The 9,581-nt window shown below is 47.2% G+C and overlaps 1 long non-coding RNA gene across 1 annotated transcript; it reads left to right on the plus strand.

Annotated features, from left to right (window-relative positions):
- The first annotated feature begins 43 nt into the window (after positions 1-43).
- On the plus strand, positions 44-7,703 carry LOC310683410. The gene is made up of 2 exons (XR_014514404.1): positions 44-374; positions 6,985-7,703. It is a non-coding gene; the product is annotated as an uncharacterized lncRNA (long non-coding RNA).
- The last annotated feature ends 1,878 nt before the right edge of the window (positions 7,704-9,581 follow it).

Here is a 9,581-nt window from a genome sequence, read left to right on the forward strand (position 1 = left end):
CCCAGATTGCCAAACGCACGCACCCCTCTTTACTTTCGCCTCTTGGTCGCGGCCGTGAACATGTTGAGACTCTGAAAGGGTGACTCATTTAGCAAAAGGGGGAAAAGTTGGTGGGGGGAGAGAAGAGAGAGGATGTAAGATGAAGCCTGTTTGGGGGAATTTCCAGGGCAGATGTGGGGGGCGGCACTCACCACTTCACTTCCTTTACCCGTCATAACAGAAAAGTATGAACAGGCATTAGACGGGGCGGGGGGTGTCTTTAACTGTTTTTGTGAGGACTCCCAGCCATGGGTCTTCAGTGCCACAGCTGGGCCTGACCGCGTGTGCACCACCACCACCCCATCAATTTGTCATGCTCTCCTCATCCTGATATGGTGAGTAGGGCTGTCAGCTGTTGTGTTAAAAAATTACGGGGGGAGGGGGGGACAAAAAGCCCGGCCACTTCGAGCCAGGTGCTTCAAAGCATATGCAGAGCTGTCTTCCCCAGAGGGAAGCATTTTCCTTTTAAACATTATCCAAAGGAAAGTCTGTGGTGGACATGATCCATCCAAACACTGTTCAAAGGCCTAGTGTCATTTGTCTGAGAAAATAATTGTTTGTTTTGTTTCTTTGCTTTTAACAAGGGAATTAGTGAACACAGGATCTCTCCAGATTTGTTGGGACACCAAATTTTACCAGCCACATAACACCCCCCCCCGTATTTTTATTAGCTTTCAGTATAGCAAAATACAGATTCAGCCAGCATAACTTGTATAACCAGTGGGTAAGGAAAGTATGCACGCTCTACAGTATCAAGAATATGTCATTTCACATTTTCATTACTTTTCTTATACATGTTATACATGTTATTATAAAATGAATGAATAGGAGCCATGAGCATGTACAAAGTGTGCTTTCACAGTTCAGAATTGAATCAGCTTTCCAAATAAATTGCTGTTCCCCCTTAGTTTGCACCTGACCCTTCTGGAAAAGTAGCACCCTTTGCCTTTAAATCTACCTTAGATTAGATAAAATAAAAATAAATAACAAACTTGTAAAGTGTAGTTAGTAATTGTAATGAAACTAAACTCCTTAACACTCCCACCACTTGTTTTTAGTACATTTTATAGATGCTGTAGGGATTCCAGTGAATATAGAACTGGGGTGTGGCAGATCTTCAGGATTAGTGAGCATAATAATTAGCAGTAAAATCATGGCAGGATGTGGTCAAGAAATCCAGGGTCCCACTCAGCAGAATGTGCAGGAAGACCTCCAGATGCACCGGGGTTGGCTTTCCTACATTTTGAAGTGACAGTAATGCACATTGCCATCTAAAAAGCCCTGCCTGCACCCCCTAAGACCATTAAATCCAGAATATAACATTAGCTAAATGCACCATCGCTGGGTATAATTTTGTGTTGGTAGCATTAGTCAAACGGGGAGATGGAGATCACATCTGCACCACCCATTTAAAGCTCTCTTGTGCCACTTTAAGAGTAAGGGTGCTGTAGGTCTGTGACAAAGAAACACTATGCTTTAAATGCATGGTGCGGATGTGACCAGCACTTCCACTGCCGCATATGAACTACAGGGAGGGCAGTAGGTCAGTGGCAGAGCACTTCCTTTGTATGCAGAAGGTCCCAGTTTCAGTCCTGAGATCTGCAGATAGATATTGCAAATGTCTCCTGTCTGAGGCAGCTGGGTTCCTATCAATACCATTGAAACATGGCAGTAGTCATGGATAGATGCATCCCTGGCTGCCACAGCAATTCTCTCCCTCACCCAGTCTGAGGCTGTTTTGAGAAAAGCAAGACGGGAACCTGTGGCCCTCCAGGATGCTCATCCGCTCAGGCAGCGTGAGCAGTCCTCATAGAATTGTAGAGTTGGAAGGGACCCAAAGGGGCTGATGGGAGTTGTAGCCCACAAATATCTGGAGAGTTCTAGTTTCCACAGACCTGTAGTATAGGAACAGGAGAACACCCTTACATTCCATCCCCGGTGCAGACTGTGCCCAGAAATTTGAGTAAGTCTTTATTCCTCCTTCCCTGCCTTAAGACCAGGCATAGGCAAACTCGGACCTCCAGATGTTTTGGGACTACAACTCCCATCATCCCTGACCACTGGTCCTGTCAGCTAGGGATGATGGGAGTTGTAGTCCCAAAACATCTGGAGGGCCAAGTTTGCCTATGCCTGCTTCAGACTATAAAAATGATAGATTCGTGTCCAGTTACAGAGGAGTACAGTAGCTAAATAAGCTGGCAAGAGGAGTCTGTGGTTAAGGCAGAGGCGGGGGGGGGGGCGCAACGACGAATGGAAAGACATCTGCTGAAGAGGTCCTACGTTGGGGCCAGGAGGAGGATTGGAAAACTATGGGGATTCCTTCCTATTCCATGATTGTATGCAGGGGCCTGCCTGTAGGACATGGCAATGGAAGAGCATTAGCAACAGAGAGGCAGAAACACACAAGGGAGAAATTGATCTTCCTGGAGTGCGATTCAAAATCCAATCTGGGCAGTTTAGTACCAGGCCCTGTGTTACTGAGGAGGAGGAGGAAGCTATCTGGGGACAACGCCTCTGGGATGGGATAATACGTGTGGGGCAGAGGAGACTGGAGGGGTGCCCTTCAGGAAGCACACTCTCCCCAGCATGAGAATAAGGTCAGGCACCTTTGTGCTGAGTGCTGAAGCTCTGCTGGAAGAAAGTGGTGTGTCTTCTGCCCTCGAGAGCTCAGGGCAAAATAAGACTTTTTAAAAAGTGCCTAATTCCCACTGTAGAAGCTTGCCGCGGAGCAACAAGCACATCCAGCTGACTGGAATCTTTCCCAAACACACTAGCCAGGCAGGTTTCCTGATCCCTGCTCTCTGGAAGCGTAGGTGCTTGAGCATGATTCAGATAAAAGGAATGGCTGGGCACCGATGAGTTGGCACACTCAAAGGGTTTCCTATTATCTGCAGCAGAGAGAGAGAGGAAGGGACATCACGTCATTTGCATGACACACACCAACTTCAGGTGTGGCTCAATAGGTGAGGGTGTTAAATGGGGCCTTTAGGTGGGGCAGCCAGTGTGTTGCCTTCCAGTTGTTGGACTCCAGCTCCCATCAGCCCCAGCCAGTATGCTCAAGGGTCAGGAATGATGGGAGGCTGTAGTCCAATAACATTGGTTCCCTCTATGAGCTGTTCCCAGCAGCAAGGCCAAACTCCAATGTTCCTAGAATTGCCTGGGTTTTTAACTGGCCCTGTGTCTTTCAACAGCAGCTGAACACCTGCAAACATTTAGCTGTTGATGCTTTCCCTGCCAGGGAGGTGCAGTGATGCAGGAAGGCTTGCCTGCTTCCGTGTTGGGCGAAAGATTCCTGCATTGCAGGGGGTGGGCTAGATGATCCTCGTGGTCCCTTCCAACTCCACAGTTCTGTTATTCTATGTCAGTGTGTCAGGCCGCAGTTAAAGCAGGGGTGAGGAGAGTCAGGCCCAAAGGCCAACTGGGGTCCTCCAGACCACACACCCTCCCCAGCAACTCACTTACTTTGCATCCTCCTTATGGGATTATGCCTGGCTGGAATGTTTTCTTCAGTTATGACAATGGTTCTTGCTTGTTTGGATCGTGGGCAGAGAGGGATGTGGGAGCACGGAGAGAAACTAGCCTACTGCACAAAAGTAAAATTCATGTTTGCTGCTCTGCCCACATTTGCCTCTGACCCTGCCCACCCTGGGAACATGGCCCCCAGGAATTTGCCCAGAAGGGAAGGTGACTCTTTAGTGGGTTTGAAAGCAACTCTTCCACATCACAGATCTCTAAACCAGACCTTTTTTCTGAAATCATCTCCCGGTTCACACTTCATTCCTGCTTCTTCCTTAGAGAGCTTTAGTCCCTGGCAAGTCAACCTCTCATAGCACCACCTGTGCCATTGCATCTGCCACCAGGCTGCTGCCTTCTGTGCAGGTGTGCAGGTGACCTTTTCCTAACTGGCAGCAGTTCACTCCTCCCACTCGAGTCTCTGTGGCTTTCAGAATGGAGAACTGCAACTTCAAGGAGCTCTCTGGCAATGCACAAGGGGCAGGAATTGTCACATTTTTTTTGTATTGGCTGTACTCCTGCGCCTTCAACAGCAAGCTGACACACAGAAATTTAAGCAACTGAAGCTTGGTGTGTGTGCGTGCGTGCATCAAGCTCCTGTTAAAGGCCCAGAGGCAAGGCCAATAAAATGTGGCAACCTAATCCACGTGAGATCCTTCCTCCACCCATCCATGTTTTGAAGGTAGGATGGGAAAGTGTCCAGCTTGTTTATCTGAGCACAGGAACTCATGAAACAGAAAGTTCTGAGCAGAGGCTGTTCAGATGCTACATTTTTCGCCCTTTTTTTTCTGGGCTTCTGTGCTTTAAATAGGGGGGGGGGGGGACCTACACAAGAGGCAAAAGTCCCAGACCTGGAACTCATGCCATTAACAGCATCTTTCTGTCTGCACCTATTGAATTTCTGTCTACCACGTAATTGTGGCTGCACTCTGAATTGTGGCCAACTTACCCTGATCCTACTTCTCCTCCAGCAGTGCATCCCTGCATAAGAGGCAAAGGTTTCCTGCGAAACTCTATCCAGCCCCGTCTGCCTGCCTGACTCAGCGCCAGGAGAATGTTGTAGGCAGGGAAGCAGGTCAGGGTGAAACCTGACTCGCCCGACAGAGAGACAGGCCTATTCCAGAAGCACATGGCAGAGATGAATGAGACAGACCTGCACAAACTTGGGGGAGACTGAAAATTTCAGCCACTGAAATCAAAAGGCATTTTCCAGTGGTCCGTTTGTGCTGGCAGGTTCAGCGATTTGTCACCATGTTGCACTGCAAGGATTGTGATTGCTCCATTGTGAGCCCAGAGGAGAAGCTCAACATCACAAAATGTACTCAGTTTAGAAGCCCACAGCCAATAGTGGGCAGAGTCTTTCCCAGCCCCTACCTGGAGGAAATGCTGGGGATTGAACCTGGGACCTTCTGCATGCAAAACATGTGCTCTACCACTGAGCCACCATGTCTCTTCCTCTTACCTGACCATTTGCTTCCTGGAAATAGTTCATGAGCCCAGGCTTGCTTTCTAGCTTTGCTCCAGTCTCTCTTCTTCCTTGACTCTTCATGTCCATCACCTATTGTTTCCTCAACTCCTTGCCTTTTAGGCTACTACATACTGTTTAGGTTGACCCACATGTAGTCATCCTGTCTCTCCACCAGCCCTTCTGGCACAACCATTTTCCTGTCTGCATAGCATCCAATTTCTCCTCATCTTACTTTTGAGACCTCAGCTCAGTCCCCCACCTCTTCCATCATTTCCCCATCCTACTTTCCTTGCGTTCTCTTTCTCAACCTGCTTACCTCCTGTGTATATTATATTCCCTCCCTAGACCTCTTCCCAGTCATCAGCCATTTGCTAGGTGAGTTTTTAATGCCAGCAGGATTCCCTTCCCTCACAGACGTTGGACCACAGACAGCTTTGTTCCCTGAGCAAATAAACATTCCAAGCTTTCACCGCAGCTCAACCAACCCATCCGCCTTAGGTTCAAGCACAATGCAGTAAAGATTTTTCACACAACTCTCTTTATGTGCTTGAAGCACATGCCTATTATACCAAAACTAATGATAGCCATCTTCAGATATCTGAAGGGCTGTCACATGGAAGATGGAACGAGCTTGTTTTTTCCTGCTTCAGAGAGCAATCGGTTCAAATTGGAAGAAAGCAGATTCCAACTAAACATCAGAAAAAACTTTCTGATGGTCAGAGCTGTTCAACAGTGAAACAGTTTCCCTTGGGAAGTTGTGGACTCTCTTTCCTTGGAGGCTTTTATTAAGCAGAGGTTGAATGTTGTGGGTGCTTTAGCTGTGATTCCTGCATTGCAGGGGTTGGACTAGATTACCCTTGGGGGAGTAATCCCCCTAGCTTGCCTTCTCCTTCTTGTGTGCAGCTTTTGGCAACATGGCCAACATTACTTATCATTCCATATTGGAGATAGTGTGTGTTTGGGGTGTTGTTGTTGTTGTTTGCACTTTAATCTGGTGTTAAATGAAGTTCAACCGCTGCTCAAATAATGTATTGAGGCACTACATTTGAGTTTTCATCTCAGCCCCCAAAGTTAGAATTTCATCAGGAGAATATTCTCCACCACACTCCTACAGTGACAAGAGATTCCCCTTTCAGTGTAATTTTCCTCTATGCCATCCTTAAAGGCACAGTGGTCCTCTCTGGGCAAAGCACCCAGCTGCCCACATAATTCTGCCCAGTTGTTCCCATAAGCTCAGCATGTTCATTGCCCACATATCAGGGCTGACCTTGCCTGGTCCCTATACTTCAGAGGTGAGAGAAGAACAGCTTGCAGCTCACGTGATGTCCTGGGGCTCTATCATAATTAACTCATAGATTTTTCCATAAGTCCCAGAAGGGCAACCGCTTCTGAGAGGAGGCAGGGCAGGAACTCAATCTACAGAAAAGCTATATTGATTGATTTTCCGGTCATTATATAAACCCTGCCGACTGGCTACACTTCCAGTCACCATCCCAACACACCACAGGCAGTGGTTGATGATAGCCGTGGCAGCCAGGAATATATGAGGGCAAGCTTTTCCCATCTCTTTCTTGCTATTGTGCCAGGAAAAGCTGGATGCTACATTTCTGCCTGGAAGGATGCTGTTAATTACATTGGAGCTGGTCCAGTAAAAAAAAAAAAACAACCAACAACTATCATTGGCAACCTTAATTAATCTCCCCTCCGTCTGTAGCACTTTCGTGTTTGTTTGTTTTAAACCGCATGAAAATTCACATTTATTTTTGTACACATTAGCAGTGGAGAAGCCAGTGTGGTTTAGTGGTGAGAAAGTTGGACCAGGACATGGGAGACAAGAGTTCAAATCCCCACTCAGGCATCAAGCTCACTGAATGACCTGCAAAAATAGTAGCAGATCTCTGACCTCCTGTGACCCTGGACCTCTGTGAACTTCTTTCAAATAGGTTGCTTCTTGAATCTTGTAGGTCCCCTCGAGCAGATGGTCTTAGCAGCTTCCGGCTCCTGCAAGACTCCTGAAGAGGACTGGCAGCAATACAAGAGAGACAAAGTCTTCTCTCTCTTGTAGTCTTTGTTTCCAAGGAACAGAATCCAGAATGTGTAACTATGCAGGCGGAAGGCAGACTGGATCCTGAAATTTGTCAACAACAGCATCCACCCCAATGGTGACCCTGTGAAAGCACACCCCATTCCACTTCCTTGCATACAAGCACATGGCTCCCATTAATTCCACTGTTGGTTGTGCAGAGAGAGTGTGAAGCCTGCCCTCTAGCCCTGACGTTGGTGACCTGATGTGTGTGCAATGTGGCATGTTGCATCTTCCACCTCACCTCCCAGGAATCTTTACAAAAACATGCCAACACACATGCGCACACACCAGTCATTCTTCAAGTAGCTTGCTACACCTTCATGTGACACCATCACTCTTCCCGTAGCAGTTTCTCTCCAGGAAGGCATCTGGCGTGATCCTACTTCCAAGCTACCTCACACCTGCATACCTTAGATAAGGGAACCAGCCCTTAGAAGTAAACCCATCCTTTTGGAGCAATGCATCAGTCATCCCTGGCTCACTAAGAGAGTCTGGGGGTACTCCCTACTGAATTCCACACTGCTTCCCGGACACCCTTAAAAATACCATTGCTTTTCCGCACTCCATTTCACTAGCTTGTGCAGTTTGGCGGGTTCAGTGTCCGAAGAACAAAACATTGTATTATTTATTGGTTGAAGTAGTTTCACCTCTTGGGCTTGAAGATGGATGTTGCCCTCCTACCCACCCTCTCCCTTTGAGGATCCAAACGATGCTTTAATATTCCTTTAAGAAGTACCCCAAGAATCCAGCAATGTAGTGAATCAAAAAGATGCATGAATCTGCCAGCTTGAATAGTCAACATTCTCCCAAACATTTGAGAACCTCTCAAGTTCTCCCAATTCCCCTCTTACCAACGATCAGTATCTGCCATCACCTAGTAAAGGCATAAAGAAGATTGCTGCCTTAATTTTTGTATATGCTCAAGCCAGTCTTGGTCTTAATTTGGGCAGCTAAAAAGGCAATCTACTGGTAGCTGGACCTGATTCCTGGTCTAAGTCACCGACTTGGGCAAAATCTTGGTCCCTCAGCCTCACTTAACCATCAGAACTGGGAAAGCCAGTTCACCACCTTTTAGGCCAGGTGTCCGCAATTTATGCCAAATCTGGTCCCTCTGGGATAGGTAAAATTAAAGCCCCTCTGCTTGCATGATTTGTACTCAGGATGGTATCTGGGCAGTTATACACAATTCTTACTTTCAACATGGTTTGTGCCTACAAAAGTTTTGGGCCAGTCATATTGCTTCTTTCCTCATCACTGCATACTGCAAATGTTCAGGGTATGTGTGCTGTCCCACTTGTTTCACTGTAGTGAAGAGTCCCCTCCAAACAGCAATAAAGTAGTAACATTGGGAAAGTATCACAGAACAACCAATAAAGCTGAATGATGTGTAAATCCACCACTACTATTGCATCCATGACACCTGCAAAGAAAGAAAGAAAGAAAGAAAGAAAGAAAGAAAGAGAAAGAAAGAAGGAAGGAAGGAAAGAAAGAAGCCCACCAGTCTGGGGGAGCCCTTAGCCTCCCACCTCTCCCAACTGTGAACTCCAGAGGCAAAAGGAATTTGTAGATGAAGATGGAAACTGGCCATAGACGTTGTAGGGATGAGGATTGTTCCTAGACAAACATACGCCACGTGGTCCTCCAGAAAGCAGAGCAGCTAGCTAGCCTCATAACCTCATGATAAGTGGGAAGGTGGTGGAAACATGTGCAAAGTCTCCACCTGGTGGACTCACGGTCACATTGCAATGATATTTCACAGTGGAAGAAAAAGGGGAGAAGTGGGGGCTGCTATGAGCCCCAACCCAATCAAAAGCTCTTGATTACCTTGGACAAAATTAGCAAAGCACTGATGGATGAGAGGAGAACTATGAAAACACAAGAAGTGGCATGGTACAGGTCAACTGTGCACTGATGCACACCATTTTTAAACAGATGCCTGGCAGAAGGAAAGAGCCACTATAGCTCATTGGCAGAGCATCTGCTTTCTATGCTGACGATTCCAGGTTCAACCTCCCCTACCTCCAGTTTAAAGGATCTCAGGTAACAGAGACTGAGAATTGATGCTCCCCAGCGAGACCTGTGGCCTGACATCATATACGGCAGACTCATATGTGCAACAAGTCAATTTATGGGGGAATAACTTTTTTACAGTTTTAGCTGCCTTGGCTTCAACAAAAGAATCCTGGGGGTTGTGGCTGGATGAGGATGCTGAGTATCCTCATGCTGAGTGATAAGGAGAGAGGGAGGGGGACAGTTCCCTGGGAGACTAAAAGCAGAAACATGGCCCACCTCTCAATGGAGACTGCTCAGTTAGGGTGAAAGGGGCATTGCCCCACAGTCTACCCACAGCCAGCCCCCACTTGCCTCTCTTCTTACCTGCACCCAGCTCAAGGGTTGGCACTGCCTGTCAGCTTCTTCCTCCTTTGTCTGTTTCCCTTGCAGAACTCAGCAAGGAGGAGGATGGGGACAAAACTA

This window comes from Podarcis tiliguerta, assembly GCF_965153285.1.
Source record: "Podarcis tiliguerta genome assembly, chromosome: 8".
Classification (NCBI taxonomy): domain Eukaryota; kingdom Metazoa; phylum Chordata; class Lepidosauria; order Squamata; family Lacertidae; genus Podarcis; species Podarcis tiliguerta.